This window comes from Lithobates pipiens, unplaced genomic scaffold (genome assembly GCF_037356315.1).
Source record: "Lithobates pipiens isolate NorthernLeopardFrog02 unplaced genomic scaffold, aLitPip1_a1.2 Scaffold_22, whole genome shotgun sequence".
Lineage (NCBI taxonomy): Eukaryota > Metazoa > Chordata > Amphibia > Anura > Ranidae > Lithobates > Lithobates pipiens.
Window position 1 is genome coordinate 347,436,622 of NW_027507784.1, and position 13,844 is coordinate 347,450,465.

The 13,844-nt window shown below is 48.7% G+C and overlaps 1 pseudogene across 1 annotated transcript in view; it reads right to left on the reverse strand.

Annotated features, from left to right (window-relative positions):
* LOC143925131 (protein mono-ADP-ribosyltransferase PARP14-like) overlaps positions 1 to 13,844 on the reverse strand; it is an 81,988-nt pseudogene that overhangs the window by 46,135 nt on the left and 22,009 nt on the right. The window contains exon 2 of the transcript XR_013261939.1: positions 723 to 928. The product of XR_013261939.1 is annotated as a protein mono-ADP-ribosyltransferase PARP14-like (transcript). The remainder of the gene's footprint in view (positions 1 to 722; positions 929 to 13,844) is intronic.

Genomic DNA, 13,844 nt, shown 5'->3' on the forward strand with positions numbered 1-13,844 from the left:
TTCATTTGAACGTCTGGGTGATTTAAAAATTGTTTATCCTACCAATCAATGGTGCCGTTATAACCCTGACTTTTCATCTGAGTACCATGTGAATGATTTGATTTCCATAGAATGAACATTCTGTATGATTTTTCTTGTCGAGGAATGAGTTCAACGATTAGAAATTAGTTCATTCCCATTAGATTCAACAAAAAAATTCTATGTTCGTCCTTCATTTTTTTTTACCTGCTCTGGTGGAAACTGGTTGAATCATAACCTTTGAACACTTAGATCAGTGATTCTCAACCAGGGTTCCTCCAGAGGTTGTAGGGGTTCCTTCAGCATTTGGCAATTTCTGCCTCTCAGATAAGTTCCCACCGACACCATTGATCTTTTTAGCTATCTGTAAGGAGGTAATTCTTCCCAATGACCACAAGTGTAATGACCATTCTTCCCACCGACCATCACACTAATGTATCATGAGTTGTAGATTTCTAATTTTTAGCAGGGGTTCCCCCAAGACCGGAGAACTATTTCTAGGGTTCCTCTGTGTTGAAAAGGTTGAGAAAGACTTAGATAATCAAATGAAAATTCTGAAAAATGTCTTTAGCCCTCATATATATATGGAGGCTGTTAGCACAGAGATTGGAGGTTATGTGAACATTGGCAGAGACTCTCCATAAAGACTGAAAATCTCTGGACCCGTGTGAGCCCCTCCCCCTTTTTTGTACCCCGACACTTACACCAGCCTCGTCCTGTGGGGGAGGGGAGGTCTCTCTACTCTCTATGTCTTCCGGTAATTGGACTTCCAGCTGTAATATCTCCCCATCCGGGGGAGGGGACGTCTCCGTGCTCTGTATGTCTTCCGGTAATCGGACTTCCAGCTGTAATGTCGTTCCATCCGGTAATTTCAGTTCATGAGTCTTCCTCTGCAGAACCCGATCTCGTGCTGTGATAGAGAAGATTACAGATATTTTACCATTCAGACACATCTGTCCTTCCTATATTTTGTCCCCCAATGGGGGAAACTCCCCACCCCCACTTAGATACCTATCCAAGACACACCTCACCTTTCTTGCCCCACATACAGTAGCTACCTGTCTCTCTGATATGGAGAATTATGCTGTCCACCCAAGACACACCATCCCCTCCCATGTAACTACTTACTGAAAAACACCACTCCCAGCCAGGGGCGGACTGACCATTTGGCCACTCGGGCACTGCCCGAGGGCCCTGGGCCACTAGGGGGCCCCATCAGGGTTGCCAGCCTCAGTAAAACCAGGGACAGTATGTAAAAATCTGTGTTTTTTTTTTTTACATCTGTCTCTGAAATGTCCCTTACCGACATCCTTTTGGTCTAAAAATCCTGAGATTATAGCTGCTCCACCTCACCAGTACCTTCTCAGCCAATAGAAACATGTCTGTGTATACTGTGTGGCCCCATAATCTGATTGCCTGGGGGCCCCATAATCTCCTATTGCCCGGGGCCCCATGAGTTGTCAGTCCGCCCCTGCTCCCAGCCCCACCTAACTACCTACTGAATAAACCCATGTACCTTCTATCCCCACTTACATCCTTACCCAAGACACACTTCACTCTTCTAGCTCCATATAGCTACCTACCCAATATAACCTTGACCCTCCCAAGCCCACATAGTTGCCCACCCAAGACACTCCTCCCAGCCTCCCAGACTCACATAGTTATCTACCCAAGGCCCCCCACCTCCTTGCTTCATCTTTGCTCCACCCTGCTACCTACCCAACCCCCCCCCCCCCCCCAGCCCCACGTAACTAACTACCCAAAACATCCTTCCCCCTTCCAATCCCATTTAACATAACTACCTACCCCAAAAAATTCCCACGTAGCTATATAATCAAGACACCCCTTCTTCTCCCACATAGCTAGCTACCCAGGGCACCTCCCTCCATCCAAGCCCCAAATAGTTACTTACCCAAGGAACTTTCCCCCCCCTTAAAAACCCTACGTAGCATCTCCCCCAAGACAACTATCTCCCTCCCAGTCCCACATAGCTATCTACGCAAAAAACTCTTCCTCCTCGCAACCCTAGCGAGATTCCTAGCTAAGACAACAGCCAACCTCTAACCATCCCAGTTGCAATATTACAGATAAAATGATTTAAACGTAAAACTTCTAATACAGTTTTTGTTATTGATCCTGAGAAGTGGTTTAGCAATCACAGACAGGAAGATGTTTCCACCAATGACAGCGGGGTAGCTATGCACCTGTCCTCTGTTTCATGAGGCTCTCATGCATGTAACAACAACTTTATCTATGTAGCCCCTCTACACCCCCCAATAGCAAATGTCACTGGGGAGAAAAGGATAAAACTCGCAGGTGCTCTAGATCAAAGTAGAACTCTGGCTCTACATATACTTTGACTTCAATACTAGCACTCCAGCATCAGTATTCTTTTAATAATCATCACTAGTATCTTCAGAAGAATCCACCAGCTTTACCAGATACTTCCATCCTGGTAAACACTCTTCAGAAGCAGCTTTAAGAGATCCTTCAAGTGCAGGCTTCTCAAGGAAGGAAAACCCAGGACCCATTGCAGAGAGCACCTCTATAGCATGCACTCTCCCCAGGTCAGAGCCAGGGGGAAAGAGAGCTTGCATCAGCCCACCCCAAATATTTATACCTTTACCCAAGATGGACCACTGGCACAGGAAACTCCTAGGGAGAACTGATAACCAGACTGCACTTAGGGGTCACTTATGCCACGTACACACGGATCAGACTATCCGGCAGACTTAGCCCTTGTACACACGGTCGGAGAATCCGTCGGAATGTGTGCTATCGGACCGTGTTGTCGGATAATCCGACTGTGTGTGGTATGCATCGGACTGATTCCATCGGAATATCCGTCGGACCCAATTTTCCAACTTGTTGGAAATATTTTCCGACCAACTGGTCCGATCGGACATACTCCGATCATGTGTAGAGCATTTTGATCGGACCAAGTGCCACGCATGCTCAGATCAAATTCCTACATCAAAGCTATTGGCTACTAGCCTGAACGTAGTCCCATCGTAACGAAATTACGTCATCACGTTCTGAATGATTGGATTTTTCGACAACTTAGTCCGACCGTGTACATGCAACAGTTTCGGACAAGATCCGATGGGCAAAATCCGACGGACAAAATCCGACGGATTTGGTTGTCGAAATCTTCGACCATGTGTACAGGGGCTTAGTCTGGCGGACAAACCGCAGTAAAGTCCGCCGGACTGTCCAAACGAGCAGACCTGCCCACACACGGGACTTTTCCGGCGGACTATCCGCCGTACTTTTGAAATGAACAGACTTGCCCACACACGGAGGAAAGTCCGTTCATTTTGAGCGCGGCTCCAGGTAGCCGGGACAAGTGAAGGAAGTCAATGTCGCCGCCTATGGCCCAATCACCTAGTATGGACTTAAAGGGGAAGCCCTACGCCGAAAAAATGGCGTGGGGGTCCCCCCCAGGTCCATATCAGACCCTTTTCCGAGCACGCGGCATGGTACGGCTCAGAGGGGGGGTGGCGCTCGCTCGTCCCCACCCCTTTCCTGACCGGCCGGGTTGCATGCTCGGATAAGGGTGTGATATGGACCTGGGGGGGACCCCTACGCTGTTTTTTTAGCGTAGGGCTTCCCCTTTAAGTCCATACAAGGTGACGGGGGCCAGCGGCGTGTCAATCTCGTCGCCAAAGGCAGCAACATTGACTTCCTTCGCTAGTCCCAGCTACCTGGAGCCGCGCTCAAAATGAACGGACTTTTCTCTGTGTGGGAAAAGTCCGTTCATTTCAAAAGTACAGCGGACTAGCACACACACGGCCGTATTGTCCGCCGGGCTACGAGTCTGGCGGACGAATTTTGAGTCTAAACTACTTTCTAAGTCCGCCGGACTTTACGATGAAAAAGTCAGCTGGAGCCCACACACGATCGAATTGTCCGGCGTAATTCGGTCCGGTGGACTAAGTCCGCCAGACAATTCGATCGTGTGTACGCGGCATAAGAAAGACAAAGCTACAATTTAGCTCTGGCTGGTTACACCTTTAGGGCTCATGTACATTACAGCTTCTAAACTTGAGTTTAGGAGGATTTTGCATTTTATTTTGGCAAAGCTCCTAAACTCAACTCCATAAAAGTTGACGTGTCCATGTACAAGAGTTTAGAAGCTGCTGAGGTTAGGGGAGGTTCAACTTCCCGCCACCTCCCTTTCCTGTATGTGGAAGAATTGCGATCAGGGTAGGATCGATTTAGTATCTTGCCGCACTTGCCGGCTGGTGGTCACACTTCAGTCTGTGTGTACATGAGCCCTTAGGAGGCATTTCTGCACGTGGCAGGCTGGCTACATTTAGAAATACAACACAGAGGAGATTCATGAGATCACTTTAAGAAAGCTAATATTCCAAGGATAAGGGCTGTTCTCCAAGACTTGGGCTGCATTCACGCGTGATCGCGGGCGGAATCGCCACAATTCAGCCCCGCGATTTCAAATGACTGCAAATCACTGTTGCCTCCCAACATTTAGAACCTCTTAGCCCTTGTACACACGGTCGGAGATTCCAACAACCAAATCCGTCGGATTTTGTCCGAAACTGTTGTATACACACGGTCAGACAAAGTTGTCAGAAAATCCGACGTGATGACGTTATTTCTTTACGACGGGACTACGTTCAGGCTAGTAGCCAATAGCTTTGGTGTAGGAATTTGATCTGAGCATGCGTGGCACTTTGTCTGATCGGTATTCTCTACACATGATCGGAGTATGTCCGATCGGAGCATTTTGTCTGAAAATTTTACCAACAAGTTGGAAAAGTTGGTCCGTCCGATGTAGACCACACACAGTCGGAATATCTGACAAAACGGTCCGATCGGACACATTCCGTTGGAATCTCCGACCGTGTGTACAAGGGTTTTCTGTTGTGGACGTGGTATACTTTGAGTTTGCCAAAGCGTTTGACACAGTTCCCCACACACGGCTCATGTGTAAGGTAAAGTCTACAGGCTTGGAAATATCAGTTTGTAAATGGATAGAAAACTGGCTAAAAGACAGAATTCAGAGGGTAGTGGTTAATGATTCTCACTCTGAATGGTCTAAGGTTATCAGTGGTGTACCCCAAGGTTGAGTGTTATTTGTGGTGTACCCCAAGGTTGAGTGTTATCAGTGGTGTACCCCAAGGTTGAGTGTTATTAGTGGTGTACCCCAAGGGTCAGTGTTATCATTAGTGTAACCGAAGGTTCAGTGTTATTAGTTATGTAACCCAAGTTTCAGTATTATTTGTGGTGTACCCCAAGGTTCAGTGTTATCAGTGCTGTACCCCAAGCTTCAGTGTTATCAGTGGTGTACCCCAAGGTTGAGTGTTATTAGTGGTGTACCCCAAGGGTCAGTGTTATCAGTGGTGTACCCCAAGGGTCAGTGTTATCAGTGGTGTACCCCAAAGATCAGTGTTTTAGTGGTGTTCCCCAAGGATCAGTATTATCAGTGGTGTACCCCATTGTTCAGTGTTATTAGTAGAGTACCCCAAAGTTCAGCATTATTAGTGGTGCACCTCAATTATCAGTGTTATTTGTGGGGTATCTCAATGTTTAGTGTTATTAGTGGTGTACCCCAATGATCAGTGTTATTAGTGGTGTACCCCAAGGTCCAGTGTTAGTATTGTACCCAAAGGTTCAGTGTTATTAGTAGTGTAACTGAAGGTTCAGTGTTATTAGTGATGTACCCCAAGTTTCAGTATTATTTGTGGTGTACCCCAAGGTTCAGTGTTATCAGTGGTGTACCCCAAGGTTCAGTGTTATTAGTGATGTACCCCAAGTTTCAGTATTCTTTGTGGTGTACCCCAAGGTTCAGTGGTATCAGTGGTGTACCCCAAGGTTCAGTGTTATCAGTGCTGTACCCCAAGGTCCAGTGTTATTAGTGGTGTACCCCAAGGTTCAGTGTTATTAATGGTGTACCCCAAGATTCAGTGTTATCAGTGGTGTACCCCAAGGTTCAGTGTTATTAGTGATGTAACCCAAGTTTCAGTATTATTTGTGGTGTACCCCAATGTTCAGTGGTATCAGTGGTGTACCCCAAGGTTCAGTGTTATCAGTGCTGTACCCCAAGGTCCAGTGTTATTAGTGGTGTACCCCAAGGTTCAGTGTTATCAGTGGTGTACCCCAAGGTTCAGTGTTATTAGTGATGTACCCCAAGTTTCAGTATTATTTGTGGTGTACCCCAAGGTTCAGTGTTATTAGTGGTGTACCCCAAGGTTCAGTGTTATCAGTGGTGTACCCCAAGCTTCAGTGTTGTTAGTGCTGTACCCCAAGTTTCAGTATGTTTTGTGGTGTACCCCAAGGTTCAGTGTTATCAGTGGTGTACCCCAAGGTTCAGTGTTATTAGTGGTGTACCCCAAGCTTCAGTATTATTTGTGGTGTACCCCAAGCTTCAGTGTTATCAGTGGTGTACCCCAAGGTTGAGTGTTATTAGTGGTGTACCCCAAGGGTCAGTGTTATCACTGGTGTACCCCAAGGGTCAGTGTTATCAGTGGTGTACCCCAAGGGTCAGTGTTATTTGTGGTGTACCCCAAAGATCAGTGTTTTAGTGGTGTTCCCCAAGGATCAGTATTATCAGTGGTGTACCCCATAGTTCAGTGTTATTAGTGGAGTACCCCAAAGTTCAGCATTATTCGTGGTGTACCTCAATTATCAGTGTTATTTGTGGGGTATCTCAATGTTTAGTGTTATTAGTGGTGTACCCCAAGTTTCAGTATTATTTGTGGTGTACCCCAAGGTTCAGTGTTATTAGTGATGTACCCCAAGTTTCAGTATTATTTGTGGTATACTCCAAGGTTCAGTGTTATTAGTGATGTACCCCAAGTTTCAGTATTATTTGTGGTGTACCCCAAGGTTCAGTGTTATTAGTGGTGTACCCCAAGGTTCAGTGTTATTAGTGCTGTACCCCAAGTTTCAGTATTATTTGTGGTGTACCCCAAGGTTCAGTGGTATCAGTGCTGTACCCCAAGGTTCAGTGTTATTAGTGGTGTACCCCAAGCTTCAGTGTTATCAGTGGTGTACCCCAAGGTTCAGTGTTATTAGTGGTGTACCCCAAGCTTCAGTGTTATCAGTGGTGTACCCCAAGGTTCAGTGTTATTATTGGTGTACACCAAGGATCAGTGTTATCAGTGGTGTACCCCAAGGTTCAGTGTTAGTGGTGTACCCCAAGGTTCAGTGTTATCAGTGGTATACACCAAGGATCAATATTTTCAGTGGTGTACCCCATGGTCCAGTGTTATTAGTGGGGTACCCCAAAGTTCAGCATTATTAGTGGTGTACCTCAATTATCAGTGTTATTAGTGGGGTACCTCAATGTTTAGTGTTATTAGTGGTGTACCCCAAGGTGCAGTGTTAGGATTTTACCCCAATGATCAGTGTTATTAGTGGGGTACCCCAATGATCAGTGTTATTAGTGGGGTACCTCAAGGTTCAGTGTTATTAGTGGGTTACCCCAAGGTTCAGTGTTGGGACCCTTACCTTTTAACCTATTTATATAGAGTTGGGGTTTCAGTCTTTGCAGATGACACCGAGCTATGCAGTGGAATAACATCCTTACAGGATGTCTCCAATTTACAAGCCGACCTCAATGCTCTGTCTAATTGGGCGACTATGTGGAAAATGACGTTTAATTGTTGATAAATGTATAAATACATTAGTGGTCCATACGGTGAACTTGGTGTAAAGTTATTCACTTTCAGAACAAGGGCTTTACATCTGGAGGAAAAGAGATTTAACCTTCAAATAAAGAAAGGCTTCTTCACAGTAAGAGCTGTGAAAATGTGGAATGGACTCCCTCAGAAACTACTTCTGGCCAACTCAATAGAATGCTTTAATAAAGATCTGGATGCATTTCTAGATGCACAAAATATAACTGGATACTAAAATTTATCGGCAATAACATCCGGGAGGAGGACCTGCTGTAGGAATTTGGATCATGCTTTATTGTTTTTTTGCCTTCCTCTGGATCAATTGTGTGTATACCTGTAGTATTGTGTATGTGGAGGTTGTCTATTTGTTTGTTCTTTTTCTATTAGTTGATTTGTGTCTTTTTTCAACCTAACTAGACTATGTAAAGCCGCGTACACACGTAGCCGTCTGTCCGACGTACTTAGACTGGCGGACTTCCCGCCAGACTGTCCGTCGGAATTTCCAAACGGGCTACTTGCCCACACACGGCACTTTTTCAGAGGACTAATACGGCGTACTAAGTCCGCCGTACCGTCCGCCCTACTTTTGAAATGAACGGACTCGCCCACACACGCGGAGGAAAGTCCGCTCATTTCGAGCGCGTCTCCAGGTAGGCGGGGCCCGCGAAGGAGATGCCGCCGGCCCCGCCACCTGGTATGGACTTAAAGGGGAACCCCAACGCCGAAAAAAATCGGCGTGGGGGTCCCCCCCCAGTCCACAACAAACCCTTGTCCGAGCACGCTACCCGGCCGGCCAAGAAAGGAGGGGCGAGCGAGCGCCCCCCCCCCTTCCTGAGCCGTACCAGGCCGCGCGCCCTCAACATGGGGGGTGCCTTGGGGAAGGGGGGGGCGCGCGGCCCCCCACCCCAAAGCACCTTGTCCCCATGTTGATGAGGACAAGGGCCTCTTCCCGACAACCCTGGCCGTTGGTTGTCGGGGTTTGCGGGCGGGGGGGCTTATCGGAATCCGGGAGCCCCCTTTAATAAGGGGGCCCCCGGATACCGGCCCCCCCACCCTATGTGAATGAGTATGGGGTACAATGTACCCCTACCCATTCACCTGTAAAATAAAAGTACAAAAAAAACACAACACACGAGATAAAATAGTTTATTGCACAGCTCCGGGGGTCTTCCGTCTTCGGGGGTCTTCTCGCCGGACTCCTCCGCTATCTTCTTGTAGCTCTTTTACTAGCAGAGGAGCCCGGCTTTCTTCCTCGCCGCGGCCTCTTCTTCCGACTTCGGGGGTCTTGTCCCCCTCTTCGGTTCTTCTGCCGGGCCACCGCGCCTTCTTCTAGCTCTTTTACAGGCGGTGGCCCGGTCTTCTGTCGCCGCCGCCTTCCGTTCTTCTTCTTCTTCTCCTTCTTCTCCTGGAGATGTTGACTCGACGATCTCTCCGGCCGCAATGCCAGGGACGCGCTGCGCTGCCACTTATATAGGGACAAGGGGCGGTGTCACATGGGTTGGTGTCACATGGGTTGGTGTCACATGGTGACCCCGCCCCCTTACGATGTCACAGTCCCGGAGGATGCTGGGACTGTCGCCATGTGACACCAACCCATGTGACACCAACCCATGTGACACCGCCCCTTGTTCCTATATAAGTGGCAGCGCAGCGCGTCCCTGGCATTGCGGCCGGAGAGAACGTCGAGTCAACATTTCCAGGAGAAGAAGAAGGAGAAGAAGAAGAAGAACGGAAGGCGGCGGCGGCGACAGAAGACCGGGCCACCGTCTGTAAAAGAGCTAGAAAAAGGCGCGGTCGCCCGGCAGAAGAACCGAAGAGGGGGACAAGACCCCCGAAGTCGGAAGAAGAGGCCGCGGCGAGGAAGAAAGCCGGGCTCCTCCGCTAGTAAAAGAGCTACAAGAAGATAGCGGAGGAGTCCGGCGAGAAGACCCCCGAAGACGGAAGACCCCCAGAGCTGTGCAATAAATTATTTTATCTCGTGTGTTGTGTTTTTTTGTACTTTTATTGTACAGGTGAATGGGTAGGGGTACATTGTACCCCATACTCATTCACATAGGGTGGGGGGCCGGTATCCGGGGGCCCCCTTATTAAAGGGGGCTCTCAGATTCCGATAAGCCCCCCGCCCGCAGACCCCGACAACCAACGGCCAGGGTTGTCGGGAAGAGGCCCTTGTCCTCATCAACATGGGGACAAGGTGCTTTGGGGTGGGGGGGCCGCGCGGCCCCCCCTTCCCCAAGGCACCCCCCCATGTTGAGGGTGCGCGGCCTGGTACGGCTCAGGAGGGGGGGGGCGCTCGCTCTCCCCTCCTTTACTGGCCGGCCGGGTAGCGTGCTCGGACAAGGGTCTGTTGTGGACTTGGGGGGGACCCCCACACCGATTTTTTTCGGCATTGGGGTTCCCCTTTAAGTCCATACCAGGCGGCGGGGCCAGCGACGTCTCTTTCGCGGGCCCCGCCTACCTGGAGACCCGCTCGAAATGAGCGGACTTTTCTCCGGGCGGGAAAAGTCCGCTCATTTCAAAAGTACGGCGGACTGGCATACACACGGCTGGATTGTCCGCCGAAATGCGAGTCCGGCGGGAAGATTGGAGTGCAACACGGCATTCTAAGTCCACCGTACTTTCGGGTCAAAAAAGTATGCCGGAGGCTACACACAGGGGGATTGTCTGGCGGACTTGAGTTTGCCGGACTTTTCCACCCGATTGTTTGATCGTGTGTACGCGGCATAACATTAACTGTTACTGGCCGGCCAAGTGATTTCTTCACCACAGAAAGTTCACAGCTTCCCCCACCAGCCACATGGAAAGTGTGGGAACCCCGAGCAACCAAACAGAAACCTTTCTAAAATGATCATAGTTTTCTCCTTGTAGTGTATGAAGATCGCCTCCAGTCCTCAGTACTTACCTCCCTCCTCCTTGTAGTGTATGAGGATCGCCTCCAGTCCTCAGTACTTACCTCCCTCCTCCTTGTAGTGTATGAGGACCCCCTCCAGTCCCCAGTACTTACCTGCCTCCTCCTTGTAGTGTATGAGGACCCCCTCCAGTCCTCAGTACTTACCTGCCTCCTCCTTGTAGTGTATGAGGATCCCCTCCAGTCCTGAGTACTTACCTCCCTCCTCCTTGTAGTGTATGAGGATCGCCTCCAGTCCTCAGTACTTACCTCCCTCCTCCTTGTAGTGTATGAGGATCCCTTCCAGTCCTCAGTACTTACCTGCCTTCTCCTTGTAGTGTATGAGGACCCCCTCCAGTCCTCAGTACTTACCTGCCTCCTCCTTGTAGTGTATGAGGACCCCCTCCAGTCCTCAGTACTTACTACCCTCCTCCTTGTAGTGTATGAGGACCCCCTCCAGTCCTCAGTACTTACCTCCCTCCTCCTTGTAGTGTATGAGTACCCCCTCCAGTCCTCAGTACTTACCTCCCTCCTCCTTGTAGTGCACGTCTGTGCAAATTTGGATGGGGAATCTCGTGCTATGTGGATTAGCTCTTCCATCTCGGCTATTCTTCCCACGCGTGTAAGCCATTCAGACACCGTTGGGTTATGTGACGTGCCCCAGCGTGTTAAGATACATAGTTTGGCTGCATTTATCATATGGACCCCCAGGGATCTTTTGTACGATTGGGTTGAGATAGAGGTGTGAGTAATATCTTTCTGGACAAGCTGTAGAAAAAGTCAGTGGTTGCAAAAGTAGACTTAAGCTTGGGGACATCAGTAGTTAGCTAAAAACTCCTTCCTTAGAGCCACAAGAGCAGAGTCCCTTTAAAGAGGAATGAGTAGACTAAGCTCGCCAGAGCACCAGCCAGTGTCCCCTTTAACCAGACCCACAGCTGACTCTGTATACCAGGGGATTGGGTGACAGACGCCCAGAGTCTCTAAGATTTCTCAGAACCATCTCTACTCAAGGATAGCTGGTTGCCTCCTCTATGAGGATACCCTCCAGTCCTCAGTACTTACCTGTCTCCTCCTTGTAGTCTATGAGGATCCCCTCCAGTCCTCAATACTTACCTGTCTCCTCCTTGTAGTCTATGAGGATCCCCTCCAGTCCTCAATACTTACCTGTCTCCTCCTTGTAGTGTATGAGGATCCCCTCCAGTCCTCAGTACTTACCTCCCTCCTCCTTGTAGTCTATGAGGATCCCCTCCAGTCCTCAGTACTTACCTCCCTCCTCCTTGTAGTGTATGAGGATCCCCTCCTGTCCTCAGTACTTAACTGTCTCCTCCTTGTAGTGTATGAGGATCCCCCTCCAGTCCTCAATACTTACCTGTCTCCTCCTTGTAGTGTATGAGGATCCCCCCCCCCCCAGTCCTCAGTCCTCAGTACTTACTTTCCTTCTCCTTGTAGTGTATGAGGATCCCCTCCAATCCTCAGTACTTACCTGTCTCCTCCTTGTAGTGTATGAGGATCCTCTCCAGTCCTCAGTACTTACCTGCCTCCTCCTTGTAGTGTATGAGGATCCCCTCCTGTCCTTGGTACTTACCTGTCTCCTCCTTGTAGTGTATGAGGATTCTCCCCAGTCCTCAGTACTTACCTGTCTCCTCCTTGTAGTGTATGAGGATCCCCCCTCCAGTCCTCAGTACTTACCTTCCCCCTCCTTGTAGTGTATGAGGATCCCCTCCAATCCTCAGTACTTACCTGTCTCCTCCTTGTAGTGTATGAGGATTCCCCTCCAGTCCTCAGTACTTACCTGCCTCCTCTTTGTAGTGTATGAGGATCCACATTCCATCCTCAGTACTTACCCAACTCTTCCTTGTAGTACATTATAATACACCCCAAGTACCTACCTTCCTTCTCCTTGAAGTGTATGAGGATGTATCCCCGGCTGCAGTCGGTGTCTCGGATCTCACATTCGCCTCCATTAGATTCGCTCCTCTTCTGGAAATACAGCAGAAGTTTATTTTTTCGTTTCTTCAGACTCTGGGGGCCGTCACCCCACTGGAGGGACACGGGGTGCCGGTACTGGGGGTCCCCCATCCCTCTGGCAGTGAAGGTCCAGCTGACCAGGTGAAGGTTTATATAGCAAGATGTTCGCTGTGTGTTCTGGTTGTAAAACAGAAAGTGTCTCTGAGCTCTTTACTTTCTGTTTCAGTTCTTGATTGCAAAGTGAGATCTCTTCTCCTATTCTGGGAAAATCTTACCACACACACACAGACCCCGGCACTCACAGACTTCCGCAGTTTATAGACTCTATATTGCAAGACATAGGGGTAAAGACCACATGACAATGCCATAATATCCCTATGTCCATACAAGGGACCATATTCCCAAAAATATTAATATAAATCAGGAAAAGCTAAACCACCCTGGTCATCACAAGGGCGCATCAGGGTGGTTAATTTATATCGGGGGTGCTTTGATCCCCACAAAAAGTTCACATTCAAAAGAGCGATAGGCCTATATGAGGCACAAGAGGGTGGATCTTTTGGGGGCTTGTAAATTAAGATTATGTGGGCATGGCTCTTTGAGTCCGGCAAAGCTCCCTCTTTCAAACAATTCGAGTAAAGGGGAGGCCAATACTGGAGCAAGAAGGTCTCCATGGGCCTTGTAAAAGTCAATAGGAAGGCCATCCGGTCCTGGTGACTTCCCCAATGGAAAGGAACTAATGGCCGAAAGAAGTTCCTCCGATGTTATAGGACATACTACTCTCCCTCTCACTGTCTGTTAGCCAGGCCAGCCCAACTGAGTCCAGCCAAGCCAATAATTCAGCTGGCTCAAAATCAGGAGTCGACTGAGATGTATATAATGTCTGATAAAATTTCAGAAAAGTCTCCAGAATTTTAGATTGTGTACAAGTAGTATCTCCTGAGGGGGTTTGTGTTTCCGAAATCAGAATACTAGGCTGTTCGTGTTCAGCCATCATGGCCAAAAACCAACCATTCAGACCCCCCTGCTCAAAGAACTTCTCTGAAGGATCCACAGCATATTGAGCTGTTTTTTCATCCAATACGGCCTGCAAAGCCTCACTATTTGCTCGTTAGACTTTATTAACCGCCTTGGTGGCAGATATATACTGTCCTCTTCTATAGACCTTGAAGGCATCCTATGTTATTGCTGGAGTGGAGGACCCTACATTAAAATTCCCAGTACTCCACTAAAAGGGGTGGAATTTTATTGACCACATCTGGATGTGAGATCCAATGGGTTCTCAATCTCCACTGGGCTGGGTTGAGGACAACATGTGAGCATTAGCG